Genomic DNA, 18,269 nt, shown 5'->3' with positions numbered 1-18,269 from the left:
GCCTAGCAGATTGTGATTGCCAGTTGCACCCATGATGGCCCAAGTCTTTTTCTACAGATGTAGAAAACCTTGGCTATGTCTATTTGCCACTGCTGTGTATATGCGATGTCAACAGTACTGTTGAACCTCTGATCAGTCTGTTCATGTTTTTGTTATATACCTCACCTGGCAAGGCTTTGCTTTGTGTACAGTTAAATGGTATCTTTTGTCTTATTTTTCGGTTGCCGGATCAGCTCTCATTATTGAAATCACCTGTTGTGATGCAATTTAAAAAAATAAAATAAAAAGGCAAACCAGTTCTGCAACATAAGCATCCTTCCTGGTGAAAGTTGTGATGCCATTCCCAGTAGTTCAGAGTATCAGCATACTTGTGTACTTGCCTCTGCCTCACCCCTTTAATGAGGAGAGACTCCATTGTTCGGAACCCAAAATAGCACTGAGTTTTTATATCTGCTGTACCAGAGAACGTTGGTTGGATGATCAGCTCTTTGGGGTTGCAGAAAAGTACAATTTCCCACTAGATCGTACTCTGCATTACGATCTCCTCCACATTGGCCAAAAAGAAGCCTCCAGAAGGACTGCAAGCTTATTCCATTTGAGCCAAGACTGCTACCTCTTGGTTAGCTTGTGGAGTCCCTTCCCAAGACGGTTGCCAGACAGCTACATGGATGTCACTCAATATGTTCACAAAGCACTGCGGTCTGGATGGTTAGGATCGCCAAGAGGGGCATTTTGCTCACTCGATCCTGCATGAGTTTTTGGTTTGAGTCCATTCACCGACTTCTCCGAATAGGTGCTACTTTATTCAATAGCTGAAGAATGTACAGTTCGAAGTCTTTTGGAAGAACAAATTACTTACCTTTGTAACTCTGTGCTAGATGCTATCTAACCGCAGATTCCTCAACAGGCCTCTATTTTCTGTGAAATGGACCCTATCCATTATTAAGGAATCTGCATGCTGCTCAGTCAATTTGCTGTTGGGGCGTGGAGTCTGGAGACCGCTTCGAAAGTAACTCATGTCAGTCAGCATACCATTTCCAGAGTGGAATGGTGTCAGTGCCTACATGTAGTTCCACCTACTGGCATGAAGAGGTACTTCTGAAAAGGTTTTGGATATGGTCTCTGACGCCTGTGGAATATTCATAAGGTGAGGCATCTGTGGTTAGATAGTCTGTAGCAGATGTGTAACCAAAGTAATTTGTTGTTCTGTTTTTTTTTTATAATACAAAATAGCGCACATTATAAGTCTGACCTTTTATTTTTCCATCCCCAAATGGTGCCTTGTGCGTAAATCTTGACAGCCAGGGCTTCTTTATAGTACTATGGCCTAGTTTTGTATGTTGATCGGAGAATTACTACTTCTTGAACAATCCAATTTTAGCTGTGCTGTTATACTCTAGCCATCATTTAGTGTAAATGGAGATCTGAAATGGTGCACTAATTGTTTCAATTTATGTTAACTATATTCTATATGTATGAACTTATGTTTACTATATTTTTGTAACAACTTATGCCTTAAGGAGAGGCATTTGGCACTTTTCATTGCTGCCTGATCTCATCTGGGTACTTTCCATCTCACCCCTGGGCACCTTCTGGCTCCAAGGGTGGCCCGGACATTTTGGACCTTGTCACTCTGGCTATGATCCAGCCCTTTCCCTGCACCTTCACAGGCTTTAGCCTCATCACTGGTTCAGTGGAAACCACCTCCGCTTAAGACACTAGTTTGGTAATGGCGCTGCTCCAAATCCTTCTGGGTCCTTTTTCAGAGCTGAGTTAGGTGCTATCCCTTTCCTACTGCTTCTTCAGACCGCAAGTCCAACACCTTAAGTTTATAAGGTACAAAGAATTTGCATCAGATAGTCTGACCTTTAGTACTACCAATGTCACACGACTGTTTGCCCACACCTCATAAGTAATGGTGATACTGAAACCATTACCTTCCTGAAACCAGTTAAGAGCTGGTCCTCTGGGGTTCGCCTGGGATAACATTAAATGACGTTTGCATGCAGATTCTGAAATGTGGTCTGGTTTCGGCAGATATAATGGCAATTTCTAGTGATGACCGTGACCTTAAGCAAGCACACCTGGATATGCTTGTAAAGATTTTCTAGAGATGTACTGGGTGCATTGATGGATATCCCATTCGACGGTGAGAACATTTTCATGAGAAGGTTGACTCCACGGAGAGGTTGAAGGATAGCAGTGTCTGGGTGCACTTCATTAGACTTGCCTCGCCTGCTCAATGATTTAATCAACAATAGAGACAGCGTTCCAACTTTTCTAGAGCCCGACCTACCCAGCTAACACACCAACCCCAAGAAGAGCAGATCACATAGCAATTTGTTCACTACTTTGGCAGGGAACCTTTTGGGTAAAGGCAGATCAAAGGGCCCTTTGATTGTTTTCCATTGGCTCTGCTACTGCAAAGCTGCTTTGTATTGCTCCCCCTTAACCATCAATTTCTGGTCAGGCAGAGAGAGTCTCTTGCTTTTTGACCTAATGGCAGTTCACCACAAACTGCAGGGAGTGTCAGTTGATACAGAAGGGCTATGTACTCCCATTGGTGGTCACTTCTCCAGGGCATTCCTTGGTTTTCAGGAGGTGTTCCTCAGACCATGCCTCAACTTGGAGGCTGACGTCCTTGCCTTATTGGACAGTGGTGTAGAATTCTATAATCCCTCTACTTCCTGATGTTCTAGAACAAAGAGAGCCTCAGACCCATTCTAGATTTGAGGTTTCTGAACATCCTTGATTGCCAGGACAAGTTCAAGATGGTGTCTCTTGAGTAAGATTCTATTTTCCTGAATGCCTAGGAATGGAATGTGTCCCTGGACATAAAGGACACCAGTTGCCACATCCCAGTCTACTAGATACACAAATGTTCCATCAGTTTTACAGTGGGGTTACCAGCATTGTCAGTTTGTGGCGCTGTCTCTCTGCCTTGCCACTGCTTCATGGGTTTTTAAACAAGGTATCGGCAGCTGCGGTTCAGATCTCATGATTGTCGGAGTTCTTCTAGTTGATTTCAGGCAACTTGTAGTGCACAATGACCTTATTCCATCAACTAAGAATCTCCATCAATTGGCTGAAGTCGCATCTTACTCCGAATCATTGAATGTTCTTCTTTGGCATTGTCTTAGAATCTACCAACATGAGAGGGATTTCTCCTCAATTGATTTCAGCTATTCAGGACATACTTGCGATGTATCAGACCATTGCCCATTGTGGTCATGATAGTGTTCCACCTTTAGGTCTGTGATGTCATGCAGTTTCCTGAGACCCAATTCATGGTGGAGAATGTCTTGTTGCATAAACTAGGGATTTGGCCTAGGTCTACAAGATTTGGCTTTACCACCCACTGGTAAATCCAGGTTATTGTAGCCCCTCACAACCCCACTGGACATACCTGCTCATGTGGTGTTGGTGACATTTGGGGTTACTAACAGTCTATTGAAAGGTTGAGGACGCAGTGGTAATTCAAACCCAATTTTGTTCTTTATAATAGCACTCACAAGTACTGTACTAAGAAAAAAACATTGCAGGAAAGAACTCTCTTTCTTGGCATGGTTACCCATATGTTATGCCTATGTCAGTGTGTTTTACTGTGTTCACTGGGATCCTTATAACCAGGACCCCAGTGATTACGGTCTCTCCCTTCTAACTTGGTAACTTAGTTACTCACACCTGACGTTTGGCATACTGGTGCCCGCAAGTAAAACCCTAGTTAAATGGTGCTCAGGTACCCAGGGCATTGGGGTACCAGGGGAGCCCCATGGGCTGCAGCATGTATTGTGCCACCCATAGGGAGCCCATGCAAAGTGTATCTGCAGGCCTGCTATTGCAGCCTGTGTAAAAGGGCACATGCACCCTGTTCACTATGTCACTGTAAGTCAACCGTATGGCAGGCCCTCCTAGCCCAGAGTGTAAGGTGCAAGTACCTGTGTGTGATGGCACCCCTGCACTAGCTTAGGTGCCCCCACAAACTCCAGCTCCATTTTCCTGGACTTCATGAGTGCGGGGACGCCATTTTATGCGTGTAATGGGCATAGGTCACCACCTATGTCCAGCTACATGATAGTAACTCCAAACCTAGGCATGTTTGGTATCAAACATGTCAGAATTATACTCCAATACTGTTGCTAGTATTGAAAGTATGATTGCCGGCACTCTGGGGGCTCCTTAGAGGACCCCAACCATTGCTCCTACCAGCCTTCTGGGGTTTTCCAGGCAGCCCAAGATGCTGCCATCCCTCAGACAGGTTCTGCCCTCCTGCTGCTTGATCAGCTCCAGCCCAGGAAGTCAGAACAATTGATTTCCTTTTGGTAGAGGGGGGGTGTAACACCCATGTAACACCCTCTCCCTTTGGAAATAGGTGTTACATGGCTTGGGCGTGGTAGCCTCCCCAGCCACTGGTATGCTCTGAAGGGCACATCCCTGCTCCGGAGCGAAACTGGACAAATAAAAAGGGGAGTGACTACTCCCCTGTCCATCACCACCCCAGAGGTGGTACCCCAAGCTCCTCCAGATGGTCCCTGGGTTCTGCCATCGTGAATCCAAGGTTGGCAGGGACCTTTGGGAACATCTGAGTGGCCTTGTCAGGCAGATGATGTCAGAGCCCCCTCCTGATGGGTGGTCACCTAGCTAGGTGAACAATCCCCCTTTTAGGGCTATTTAGGGTCTCTGTCTTGGGTGGCTCCTCAGATTCTGCTTGCAAGATTCCAGCAGGACTCCTCTTCAACCTCTACTTCGACTTCTAGCCAATGGAACTGCGACTGGACCCTCCGGGAACTGGCAATCTGCATCCATGACGAAGACTCTGCTTGCAACATTGTTTCCACTGCCCCTTCCAGCTTCTGCAACATTTCCCTGGCTGTGCAAGGCTTGTTGGTGGCTTTTCCATGCCACTGACCGACTGCCATCATCCATCTGGCATGGGAAGTCGACTGAATCCTCCAGGATCTCTTCACCTGTTCCAGGGCTGCATTCCTGACCGTCTTCATCCTACTGTCGACCATCTCCTACATACACAGCTGGGTGGGTAGTAGCTCCTGCTCCCCTTGGACACCTCTGTGACTTCTGGACTTGGTCCCCTTCTTCCGCAGGTCTTCCTCTTCAGGAATCCACTACTGGTTTCTTGCAGTATTGTCTGGTTGTTGCATTTTCTTCCTTATAAGTGGTTTGGGGAAAATACAGTAACTTACTTCTTTCCTCCTGGTTGCTAGGGGGCACTGTGGTACTTACCTTTGGGGTTTCCTAGTACCCCCAGCTCACCTCTACACATTCCACTTACCTAGGCGAGGGTCCTGTGTTTGCATTCCATTTTTTTAGTATAGGGTTTGGGCTTCCCCTATGGTTGCTATTGTCTGTTGCTATTTGCACTGTTTTCTAACACTTTCTATGCCTATTGCTGATTACTAGTGTACATATCTAGTGTGTTACTTACCCCCTATTGGAGGGTTGCCTCTCTAGTACTTTTTGGTATTTATGTCACTAAAATAAAGTACCTTTATTTTTGTAACACTGAGTGTTGTCTTTCATGTGTGTAAGTGCTGTGTGGCTACAGTTGTATTGCATGAGCTTTGCATGTCTCATAGATAAGCCTTGGCTGCTCATCCACAGCTACCTCTAGAGAGCCTGGCTTCTATACTCTGCCTACACTACACTAATAGAGAATATCTGGTATACGGTGTAAGTACCTCAGATACCCACCACACACCAGGCCAGATTCCTACATTGGTGGCAGCAGTGGGATAAGCACTTGCAATTGCCTTACCACTCTGTCACTTGCTAGTTTCCACAGGAAAGACCACTTACTGACTAGGGGTACACACTGTATAGACCCTCCTCTGCTTACTCTCATGTCACCTCAGTCTCTGATGGGACACACTGTTTATCTCCAAGAGAAGATTCCCTAGATAGGGAACTCAGACAGCTGAGACTGGAGGAGGCCAAACTGAGGTGGCAGCAGCTAGCCCTAGATAGAGAGGCCTTAGCAGTGGAGAGAGAGCGAGAGAGAGACAGAGTTTGGGGTTAGCACCCCATGGTGGCAGCAACTTTAGTTTCAGGGAACCTAGAGTCAGGGAGGACTCAATTCCAGAAATCTAAACAAGGTTGTTCCCCTCTACAAGGTGGGGGGTGACATTTACACGTGGTTCACTGCTCTGGATATGGCCTCTAAGGTACAATGGGTCCCTCAGAGACAGTGGGCTGCTTTCCTGTGGCTCTCCTTCTCTGACAAGGGGAGAGATAGACTTCTCACTGTCAGGGAAGAATACGCTAACAACTGTTCTGAAATCTGCACTCTTAGATGGATTTGGTCTTACCACTGAGCAATATAGAATCAAGTTCAGAGAGACCAGGAAAGAGTCCTCCCAAGATTGTGTAGACTTTGTGGACAGTTCTGTGAAAGCTTTGGAAGGCTGGTTACTTGGCAGCAAAGTTAGTGACTATGAGGGCTTGTATAGTCTGATCTTAAGAGATCATATTTTGAACAATTGTGTGTCTGACCTGTTGCACCAATACTTGGTTGACTGAGATCTGACCTCTCTCCAAGACCTGGGAAAGAAGGCAGACAAATGGGTCAGAACTAAGGTGAGCAGAAAAGCTCATACAGGGGTGACAACAAGAAAAAAGAAGTAGGCAAGTCTCAGGACAAGGTTGGGGACAAAGATAAAAACAAGGATTATTTATCAGGCCCACAGAACTTTTCTGAGGGTGGGTCTAAAACCTCTTCCTCCCGTGTTAAAAGCCCTGGGGCAACATGTGTAAAAACAAATGCCATATGCCAGGAGACAGCTCCTGCCCTAAGAAAGGTACCAAGCCAACTACCACTACAAACCCCACTTCTACTTCTAGTGCCCCTAGTAACAGCAGTAGTGGTTGGTCTGTTAGCAATAACCAATCCAAGGGTGTAGCAGGGCTCACTTTAGGAAGTGTAGTGGGGGCTGGTTTAGTCAGAGATAACATAGGCTGTTTTTAGTCTCTGATGGGGGCATTGATCTTGCCACCCTTGCTGCCTGTCCCCATAATATGGACAAGTACAGGCAGCAGCCATTGATAAATGGAGTTCAGACAGAGGCCTGCAGGGACACAGTGAGCAGCACCTACTTGGTCACCAGTACCAAATGACTAATGCTCATAACAACACTGTATACCACCCTATGCCAGTTGTTGATTTCAGCTGAGGGGAGAAGGGCGGGGGGGGGTTACTGGTCCAAAGAAAGTTATTGTGTCCCCAGACCTACCTGCAGAGTGTCTACTAGGGAACAACTTGGAGACTTCAGCTTGGGCTAAAGTGGAGTTAGAGGCCCAAGCAGCAATGCTGGTCATTACAGTGCATATCTTTGCCCTGACCAGAGCACAGGCCAAGAGGAAAAAAAGATCAAGGAAACTTGGAGCCTGGAACAATGACCCAAGAACTTCCAAAACCAAAGGGTAGAAAGGGCAAAAAGTTGCCTCCTACCCCACCCTCCAGTGAAGATTACCCCTTTGAGGAGGAGGAATCTACCCCCTTGGCAGAACCTACACCTGAGGAGCTACAAGTTGATACAGCTGAACTTTTAGGTGCAGGGGGAGCTGGCAAGTAGGAATTCGGTAAGGCACAGAAAACCTGTCCCACACTGGAGGGCTTGGGTCAGCAATCTGTCCTTTAAGAAGCAGGGATGTCAGTGGCACCCACATGGTGTACTGGGAACACAACCTCTTGTACTCAGAGCCAAGGGGACCCAAGCCTGGTGCCACCAGGAGATCAGTAGTACCTCTGCAATACAGAGACTTTTTGTTGACCCTTGCACATGATATTTCCCCGGCAGGTCACTTGGGGCAAAGCAAGACTTGGGACAGATTTGTCCCTCACTTTCCCTGGCCCCACATGTCAGAAGATACTAAGGAGTTTTGTATCTCCTGTGTCACCTATCAAGCCAGTAGCAAGACACGTGGCACCCCAAAGGCCCTCTTAATTCCACTGCCAGTGGTTGGGGTGCCCTTTGATAGGGTTGGGATTGATATTGTTGCCCCCCTAGACCAACCCACAGCCTCTGGCAACAGATTATTAAAAAATATATATATTTATGCTTTTCAACACAGTTAAATATAGAAAGCAATTGCACCATCAAACAGCAGATGTTAACATAGTACTCTGGGAACAGATTTATTCTGGTGGTAGAGGACCATGCCACCAGGTACCCAGAAGCTATTCCTCTAAGGACCACTACAACTTCTGCAGTGCAAAAGCCCTCCTGGGAATTTCCTCTAGGGTGGGCTTTCCTAGATAGGTGGTATCTGACAGAGGTACCAACTTCATGTCTGTTTACCTTAAGGCAATGTTGAAGGAATGTGGTGATGCTTACAAGTTCACCACCCCTAAACCAATGATTTCGTAAAGAGATTTACAACTCTCAAAGGCATGATCATGGGACTCTGAAAAACTCAGGAGGAGATGGGATGTCCTACTGCCATGCCTCAGTTTTGCCTACAGAGAGCCCCCTCAGAAGGGAGTGGGCACAGCCTCTTTGAACTGCTGTTTGGGCACCCTGTTAGGGGTCCTCCTGTTCTTGTAAGGGATGGCTGGGAGTAACCTCTCAAGCCCCCTAAACAGGACATAGTTGGCTTTGTACTTGGCCTCAGATCCAGGATGGCTGAGTACATGAAAACGGCCACTAAAACCTTCAGGCCAGTCAGGAACGAATTAAAGCATCTAATCAGGTTAAATCAAAATTGCCAGCATAACAGAAACCTCAGAAGTTCTGTAAGAGAGAGCTGTGCATAGCATAAAGCCACATCAGCCAAACTAAAGTAGAGGGATCTGTACCTCTCTAAGGGTCCACTCTAGTCAAAGGGTAAAGGGAATCTCCCTGGCCTAACTAAATAAACACCACTTTAGACCTTGCAGAACTTTTGAGAGTTGACGTCATCATCACCAGTAATTTTTCACCTTCAGCACACAATTTAGTAACTGCAACTCTCATTAGGCTTTAATGTCACAAACTGTACATTAGGATGACCTTGGACGCCTCCCGTGACCAGGAGCTTGGAAGTGTGTTCATTCCTATACCCTCTAGTCCTTGCCAACATACCCTCCCATACCCTTTTATCTCAAAATAACAACAGGCCTTTCATTAACTGTAGTCTTGTGCAGACACACCTGCAAATAAAGAAAATGCAACATGAGCAAATCTCCATGTTGAAGGTTAAACATCGAAAAACATTTCAGGCCTTAACTTAAGTCAACAATTTACCATAGAATTTAATGTACATTCGAATGCATAGCCATACGTGCAATTCTCTTCATAAGACCAATAACTGTAATGATATAGCATCTAACTATGATACCTAAATCTCAATACATTGAATATCAATACATACATATTATTTTCCAGTTGATAAATGCCATTACAACACATGTATACAACCTTTCTACATTTCTACTTATGTGCGCACCTTAGAAACATAACTTTTCGATGCACCACATTAACATGAGTAGATTTGAACTCACATTATATGTCATTGATTATATTTCTATGTCACTTCTGGAATGCATCATCTCTCAGTTTTGAAGAGAAATGAGGTTCCTCCAAACACAAAGGACTCCCATGAAGCCTGTAAGAAAACCAGAATGGAGTTGTAATGAAAAGCATGAGAACAACAACAATGACATATCTAGATCCTCAACTAGAGGTGGAACCGATGTTTGATGACAGCCTTTGTGATCTTGGAGCAGTATTACTACTGAAGTTTGAACACAGACAACATCTTTTGCCAGTGTCAGGTACGCTTTGACATTAGTGGAGCAGCGACACTCACAAATAGAAAAGGAGAGAATTACAATCCACTTGCAGTGTCACGTTCCATCTGTATGTAAACAGAGTTTATTTTGAGCTGTGAAAGGTCATACGCCAATTGCCCTTTTGTTTCAGAGACCCATCCCTCACACACCGCATGCATGCAGAAAAGGATTCTCGATTTTTACCAGAGGTTCAGTTCCAGGTTAAAGTATGTAAAGAAGTAGGCTTCTATGGCGATTATCTGTTCTGACATTATGGGCTGACCTGCTCCTTATGCTTGTATCCCTTTGGTTCTTATTTTATCCTGACATGGTTTTGATGTTGTTTAGTGGTTAACTTAAATTATTCCTTTAGTGGTTAACTTAGATGATTTCTGTTTCAACTGAAAAGCATATTTTTCCAGTAGACTGTTACCAGCAGTAATTGGTTGAAACAGAAAACTGGATAGCTTACATATGTTTAAAAGTGTTTATTTCAACAGTCGTATCTTGTTGTTTAGTACATGAGTAATAACTGCACATAACCTAATTAAAACAGCACTAACACATTACTAGCAGCACGAATATGAACATTTCTAACATGATTAGAAGGTCCCTAGCAGCCTAAAATCCTAAAGACTACTTCTATGTGCTATGTCTTGCTTTGAGGGCATGGAGTCGCTAACTTGCCTAAGGAGTTTCTTGGGGCTCAGCGCATTGCATACCTATTCACAGCGGAGCATCTGTGATTGTCAAAGTTATGCCTGGAGAGAATGTTTCCTGAGAAGGGAAACACAGATCAGCTGGGCTCAGCTCCTTTCCTCTCCTCTCTTTATCAGCAATTAGCATAGCAATGGATGCTGCAGCAGTCTGGCACGACCTCATGCGATTAGTGGCGATTAAAGGGGGGTTATATAGGGTTGACCACTGACTTTTACCCTATATCGGGAGACTTTCCATTAATCCGAGACACAACTAGTGTGAAGCGACATGATTAAAATACATTAACTCGGACTGCATATTTATTTTACACATCCATTGTCAGATGTTGAAATGCAGATATAATGGAGCTTGTAGCAGACTTGTGTCGCCTTATGTTCTAACAAAGTCATTGTTTGGATGAATTGACAAGTTCTGCAAAAGATAATGATATGCCAAATGTGGACCAACGGCAGAAAGGCTAACAATGTTCTCAAAATGGAGCCTGGCTTTGGGAATTTAAAGCAGCATGTCCAGTGATGCCTCAGGCATTCATGGTCCCAGTTCATGTGAAGATCTTCACCAGTCTTGTGATGGGCCACCCTTGCTTCACTTTGTAAATGCAGGCCACAATGGTGCCTCTGAGGGGATCATTTGGAAGAAGAATGCAAGATCTTTTGAAATGTAATGGCTGCATATCTATGTGCCGGAGCAGAAAACCATCCACTCTGCACTGAAGGCATTTCTTTCTTCCATCTTGCACCTTATTGGACGGGTCCAATGTACTGATGTGTGGTGGGGGTCATCTGTCAGCTGGGACAGTTTTGTATTTATCACACTGTCCTTTCTTCTGCGCTGTGCACTTCCTACCATATGGTTTTGTGGAGCACACCACAGCAACTGATTTTATTTGCCCCGGACTATGGGGCATGCCCCGTAGAATGCCCCGTAGAATATGTTACATTGATCTGTTAGGACTCAGTATTTGGCCTCCCTTTCCTATCCTTGACAGAACATATTTGCTCTTGCAGCAGGATAGTTGGGTTTTCCAACCCAGTCCGCAGAGTCTGTGTTTCTATGCAAGGAGATCGAAAAGTTCCAGAGTTTTTCACTTTTCCTTCCAAGTGGCAGATGAGATGTTATTCTTGTACATGGAAACATTCCACCAAGTCTGTTTAGTCTGGATGCTGGGGTAAATAGTTTTTTTTGGTGTCGGACTGAGGGTTTGTCCCCCCCTTGTGGCTAACCTTTTGAATGCTCTAGCTATTGTGCTACTCTTCGCTCAGTGGGGTTAGCTATTCTCTGTAGTGAAAGGGTACTTGTCTGCAATGCCAACATTCCTGAGCCTTCTTCGCCAGCCTTCTTTGCTTATGCCTCCTCTGCCTTCCCATCTTTTGAAACGTTCATATGCCTTTTTGGCAATGAGGATTTAAATTTGGCTGCGACCATCCATGTGGCATTCCGATTTGAACTGATGCACAGCTGTTCTGTTGCCATTGTAATCCTCAAAACTTCAATCCTGGTGGCGATTATTTTGGCCCACAGGTTAGAAACTTTCATACTTTATTGGTCAGACCACCTTTTACGATGTTTTATCTGGACAAATTGGTTCTTCACACGTGTCCCTCCTTTTTGATTAAATTGGTGACCACATTTCATATGGGCTAGTATGCTACTCTTCCATTTTTCTGTATTTCTCTGCATTCTTGAATTGGGAGCAGTTACACAGGCTGAATGCTAAGCTGCCAGTCTCATATTACAAAGGCGAGCAAGACTAAATCGAGTGATAGCTGGAGTGGGGAAGGTGAGTTACTCTTGGGTTAGTGTGTTGCATTCAGATACATTATGCTTTGGTTTTAGAATGATCCACCAACTGGCATTCATGCACATTTCATTACCGCTGTGATGGCATTTGCTTTGGCCAGAGGCACTTAAGGAGCTGATATCTGCTGAGATGCATTTGTCCTTCCTTACACACTTTTGCCAAGACATACTTCTTGGCCCCTCTGGTGAGGAGTGATGGCTACTTCACTGAAACTGTTCTGCATCACTTTTTTGTTTAATTGGCCTGCCTCTGTCCCGCCTCCAAACGGGTACTGCTTTGGGACTCATTCATAAGGTGAGGAATCTGCCGTAAGAAGTATTAATTAGAGCAAAAAGTTACTTACCTTTGGTGCCACTTTTACTTGTGGATATTATATATTTCCTGCAGATTCCTCACTGCCCTCCCTCCTCCCCATCTGAGATAGTGCTGGTTCAAATAAGGTTTTAAGGTATCTAACCGTTTTATGCTGTGATGTGAAATAGTCTACCTTCATTAAGCTGTTCATTTTCCCTCCATGGACCTCAGATGGACTTAGAAAGAAGTAATCAATGCCAGTGCATTAAACAGTGCTCTACATAGGCCAGTGTCATCACTACTGGGGCAGTCAGAGCCTTGACTGGATTCATTTGGCACCCCTGGCAATGCTGGAAAGCTCCTACTAGTAAAAAACCTTCTGAATCTATTCAGGGGCTTGGGGGATAGTCATAAGGTAAGGGATATGTATTGGACTCTGAGCGTCCACTAAAAAATAAGAAATTACCAGTGGTGTATGTATTTCGGGTCTTTTTCCCTTAATAATTCCTCATTTTCCTGTAATTTCACATGGAGCTTTTGGCTGCTTTCAGCAGCTTAAAGCTTTTAGTGACCGTGAAGAGATCTACGGTGGCCATTAAGAAGCCACTTGTAATGAGGGTCACATTATACAGCAGAAAAAGTGTTATTAAATATACATAATTGATTCTTCGGAATGTGTTCCAAGAATGGATCAACATGATGGGATGAGGTTAACTTGAAATTCAGGAATCTCTGAGAAAATGATTATATCCATCTACCCTGTAACTGTAGACTTGTCCAGGTGTACAGTTTATCTGTGCAGTTTGAAGTCTTTAGCTCCTGCAGAATAGTCAGATTTGAAGCCAATTCACATTTCTCTACTTCATTTATGGAGCTTCGGGTATGGTATTATGCTGGCTTATGGATATTTCTGTCTGTAGGTTCTTCAATTCTTGAATCTCCTCCAGGTACCAAACTGGGGCCAGAAAACTTAAAATAGTTTTCTTGTACCGATAGATGGCTCCACAGCTCTGACTCAACTTCAGGACCTTCTCCAGACATGATGTCATTGAGCTCTATATGGTAGCACCTCATCATGCTGACTCAGCTTCATTTTTTCCATGCCGTTCATCGCAGATCTGGAGTTGCTCTCTTTGAAACCTTTTTCTTCGGAATGTGTTGTTGTGTAGTGTATTGGCAATGTGTCTGCCCAGCAGATTTCAGGGTTTGAAGTGGTGCCATTATTGCCACAAGCAGATGTTGCTCTTGTACTACTGCATTGTCTGTCTCTGATGCTTGTGACCCAAGAACGACTTATTGGTTGCACACTAGGCCATCAAGGAGCAGGAGGTAATGTTCTTCACAGTGTGAGTTCACAACAATTACCGGACCTGTCGCCTCTTCTGATATGTAGATCTTCTAAATGGGCAGCTTCCAAGAATAAGGACAAGTATGCCCTCAAGAAGCACCACAGGATAGACTTTACTTCTTCATGAAGCTCCTGCTTGAGGAGGAGGTATTCCAGTCAGTGACATCCTTCCCCAACTCCTACCTTGACATCATCCTTGGATCCTGTACTAGTGGAGATGCAACCCTTTGCTGACTTTGAGAGAAAGGCACCTGCTCCCTTTTCAGGCTTTCCGGTCTCTAACACTGACTCTGCTCAGCTCATGGATTTCACCCAGGCTATTCTGAACGTCTTCCTCTCCATTCTGTCTGCCTCTCGGGTGCCTTCAGGACCTCTATCCAGGCTTTCACCTGCTGGCTGCCCCACTCCAGGGCTGATTGTGCCTGCACTGTCTACTTCTGACATTATTCTGTGCAGGTAGCATTTTGTTTCACGCTGCAAGCCTTACTTGTTGTCAGGCCACATCTGGTGGTGACTTTGGGTACCTTAAAGGAAGTGGTAAACTTTCTGGAGACAAAGGCAGTTCTGATTAGGTCTAGAGGTATTGCACAGCAGGTGATTGTAGAAGAATCCCCCTACAGATTTTTGCCTCCGCCTGAGTACTTGGTCATTTTGAATGATACTTTTGTTCATATTCTCACCACATCCTAATGCCGAACATGGTCTACCATGATGATGATGATGATGACAGCACGGAGGCAGGCAATATTTCCCTTCCTACTTGGAAAGGTGGCTTAAATGCTGGTGACTACATTACCCTGCAGAATGCCAGTGGCTTGCATACTTCCCTGACTGTCTGATCGCCATTGCCTTAATTTGACGTCTTTGCGAGCTTCAGGCATTCTATGTCCATCCTTAAATTTTTTCCAGACAAGCTGGTCCTGCAGACTAAGGCTACCTTCTTAAAATGATTACGTCATTTCATGAGGACCAATTGTAGGAAGGTAGCCTCTTTCTAGCCTTTTTACCCCCACTTTTGGCCTGTTTGTGAGTATATGTGAGGGTGTTTTCACTGTCTGATTGGGATCCTGCTAGCCAGGGCCCAGTGCTCATAGTGAAAACCCTATGTTGTCAGTGTGTTTGTTATGTGTCACTGGGATCCTGCTAGCCAGGACCCCAGTGCTCATAGGTTTGTGGCCTCTTTGTGTTCCCTGTGTGGTGCCTAACTGTATCACTGAGGCTCTGCTAACCAGAACCTCAGTGTTTATGCTCTCTCTGCTTTCCAAATTTGTCACTAACAGGCTAGTGACTAAATTTACCAATTCACATTGGCATACTGGTACAGCCATATAATTCCCTTGTATATGGTACTGAGGTACCCAGGGTATTGGGGTTCCAGGAGATCCCTATGGGCTGCAGCATTTATTTTGCCACCCATAGGGAGCTCTGACAATTCTTACACAGTCCTGCCCCTTCAGCCTGCGTTAAATAATGTCCACGTTATTTCACAGCCATTTACCACTGCACTTAAGTAACTTATAAGTCACCTATATGTCTAACTTTCACTTAGTGAAGGTTGGGTGCCAAGTTACTTAGTGTGTGGGCACCCTGGCACTAGCCAAGGAGCCCCCACATCGTTCAGGGCAAATTCCCTGGACTTTGTGAGTGCGGGGACACCATTACACGCGTGCACTATACATAGGTCACTACCTATGTATAGCGTCACAATGGTAACTCCGGATATGGCCATGTAACATGTCTAAGATCATGGAATTGTCACCCCCATACCATTCTGGTATGGGAGGGACAATTCCATGATCCTCGGGTCTCTAGCACAGAACCCGGGTACTGCCAAACTGCCCTTCCGGGGTCTCCACTGCAGCTGCTGCTGCTGCCAACCCCTCAGACAGGATTCTGCCCTCCTGGGCCCCAGGCAGCCCTGGCCCAGGAAGGCAGAACAAAGGATTTCCTCTGAGAGAGGGTTTTACACCCTATCCCTTTGGAAATAGGTGTGAAGGGCTGGGGAGGAGTAGCCTTCCCCAGCCTATTCAAATGCTTCGATGGGCACAAATGGTGCCCATTTCTACATAAGCCAGTCTACACCGGTTCAGGGATCCCCCAGCCCTGCTCTGACGCGAAACTGGACAAAGGAAAGGGGAGTGACCACTCCCCTGACCAGTACCTCCCAGGGGAGGTGCCCAGAGCTCCTCCAGTGTGTCCCATACCTCTGCCATCTTGGAAACAGAGGTGTTGGGGGCCAACTGGACTGCTCTGAGTGGCCAGTGCCAGCAGGTGACTTCAGAGGCTCCTTCTGATAGGCTCTTACCTCTCTTGGTAGCCAATCCTCCTTCCTTAGTTGCCAAACCTCCTTTTCTGGCTATTTAGGGTCTCTGCTTTGGGGAATTCTTCAGATAACGAATGCAAGAGCTCACCAGAGTTCCTCTGCATCTCCCTCTTCACCTTCTACCAAGGATCGACCGCTGACTGCTCCAGGACGCCTGCAAAACCGCAACAAAGTAGCAAGACGACTACCAGCAACATTGTAACGCCTAATCCTGCTGGCTTTCTCGACTGTTTCCTGGTGGTGCATGTTCTGGCGGTAGCCTGCCTTCACCCTGCACCAGAAGCTCCGAAGAAATCTCCTGTGGGTCGACGGAATCTTCCCCCTGCTAACGCAGGCACCAAAGGACTGCATCCCCAGTCCTCTGGGTCCCCTCTCATCCTGACGAGCGTGATTCCTGGAACACAGCAACTCTGTCCAAGTGACTCCCACAGTCCAGTGACTCTTCAGTCCAAGTTTGGTGGAGGTAAGTCCTTGCCTCCCCAAGCTAGACTGCAAAGCTGTGTACCACGTGATTTGCAGCTGCTCCGGCTCCTGTGCACTCTTCCAGGATTTCCTTCATGCACAGCCTAGCCTGGGTCCCCAGCACTCCGTCCTGCAGTGCACAACCTTCTGAGTTGTCCTCCGACGTCGTGGGACCCCCTTTTGTAACTTCGCATGTACTCTGGTTCACTCTTCTTCTAAGTGCCTGCTGGGGTACTTCTGCGGGTGCTACCTGCTTCTGTGAGGGCTCTCTGAGTTGCTGAGCACCCCCTCTGTCTCCTCCTCCAAAAGAAGACATCCTGGTCCTTCCTGGTCCTCAGCAGCACCCAAAAACCTCTACCACGACCCTTGCAACTAGCAAGGCTTGTTTGCGGTATTTCTGCCTTGCAGGTCCTCAGGTGTGTAAATCCGTTGTCAGTGCACTGCTGGTGTTTGTTCTGCCTGCAGAATCCCCCTATCACGACTATTGTGCTCTCTGGGGGTAGTAGGTGCACTTTACTCCTACTTTCAGGGTCTTGGGGTATTTTGGTAACCCTCACTGTTTTCTTACAGTCCCAGCGACCCTCTACAAGCTCACATAGGTCTGGGGTCCATTCGTGGTTCGCATTCCACTTTTGGAGTATATGGGTTGTGTTGCCCCTATACCTATGTTCTCCTATTGCAACCTATTGTAATTCTACACTGTTTGCATTACCTTTCTTGCTCTTACTTACCTAATTTTGGTTTGTATACATATAACTTGTGTATAGTACTTACCTTCTTACTGAGGGTACTCACTGAGATACTTTTGGCATATTGTCATAAAAATAAAGTACCTTTATTTTTAGTAACTCTGTGTATTGTGTTTTCTTATGATATTGTGCATATGATATAAGTGGTATGGTAGGAGCTTTGCATGTCTCCTAGTTCAGCCTAAGCTGCTTTGCCATAGCTACCGTCTATCAGTCTAAGCTGCTAGAAACACCTCTTCTCTACTAATAAGGGATAACTGGACCTGGCACAAGGTGTAAGTACCTCTGGTACCCACTACAAGCCAGGCCAGCCTCCTACACCAATCCATTGCCGCCTCTTCGTCCCGCCAAGGAGAGCTCTTTCTACTTCAACAGGACTTGCGGTTTTCAGATTGATGACCAACTTTTCCTGTGCAGTGCACCTCTTTCGAAGGGCATCAAGGATCTTTTCCACCCAGGTGATCAACACTTTTTCAGCATTGTCTCAAGGTGTTCCATGTTGGACATCTGCCAAGCTGTAACATAGACATTACTGTCTCAACTTCAAAATCCTTTGAGATGGGCATTTGGTGAGGTCTGTTTTCTAGAACTTCCTGGTTTGACCTACTCCTTAGACCCGCAACCAAGGAGGCACTGCTTGGGTAGTGACTCAAGAGGTGAGGAGTCTGCAGATAGAATTTCTCACCAGAAGAACAAATTACCTTAAGTAACAATCTTTCTGGTGAATACTTTTCTCTATTTGCAGATCACACATTAAACCCACCCACCTCCATATTCTAAGGAGAGGTCTTGTCCCAAGTTAATACTTG

Source organism: Pleurodeles waltl, chromosome 3_1, assembly GCF_031143425.1.
Source record: "Pleurodeles waltl isolate 20211129_DDA chromosome 3_1, aPleWal1.hap1.20221129, whole genome shotgun sequence".
NCBI lineage: Eukaryota > Metazoa > Chordata > Amphibia > Caudata > Salamandridae > Pleurodeles > Pleurodeles waltl.
Note: the sequence above shows the minus strand (reverse complement) of the source record.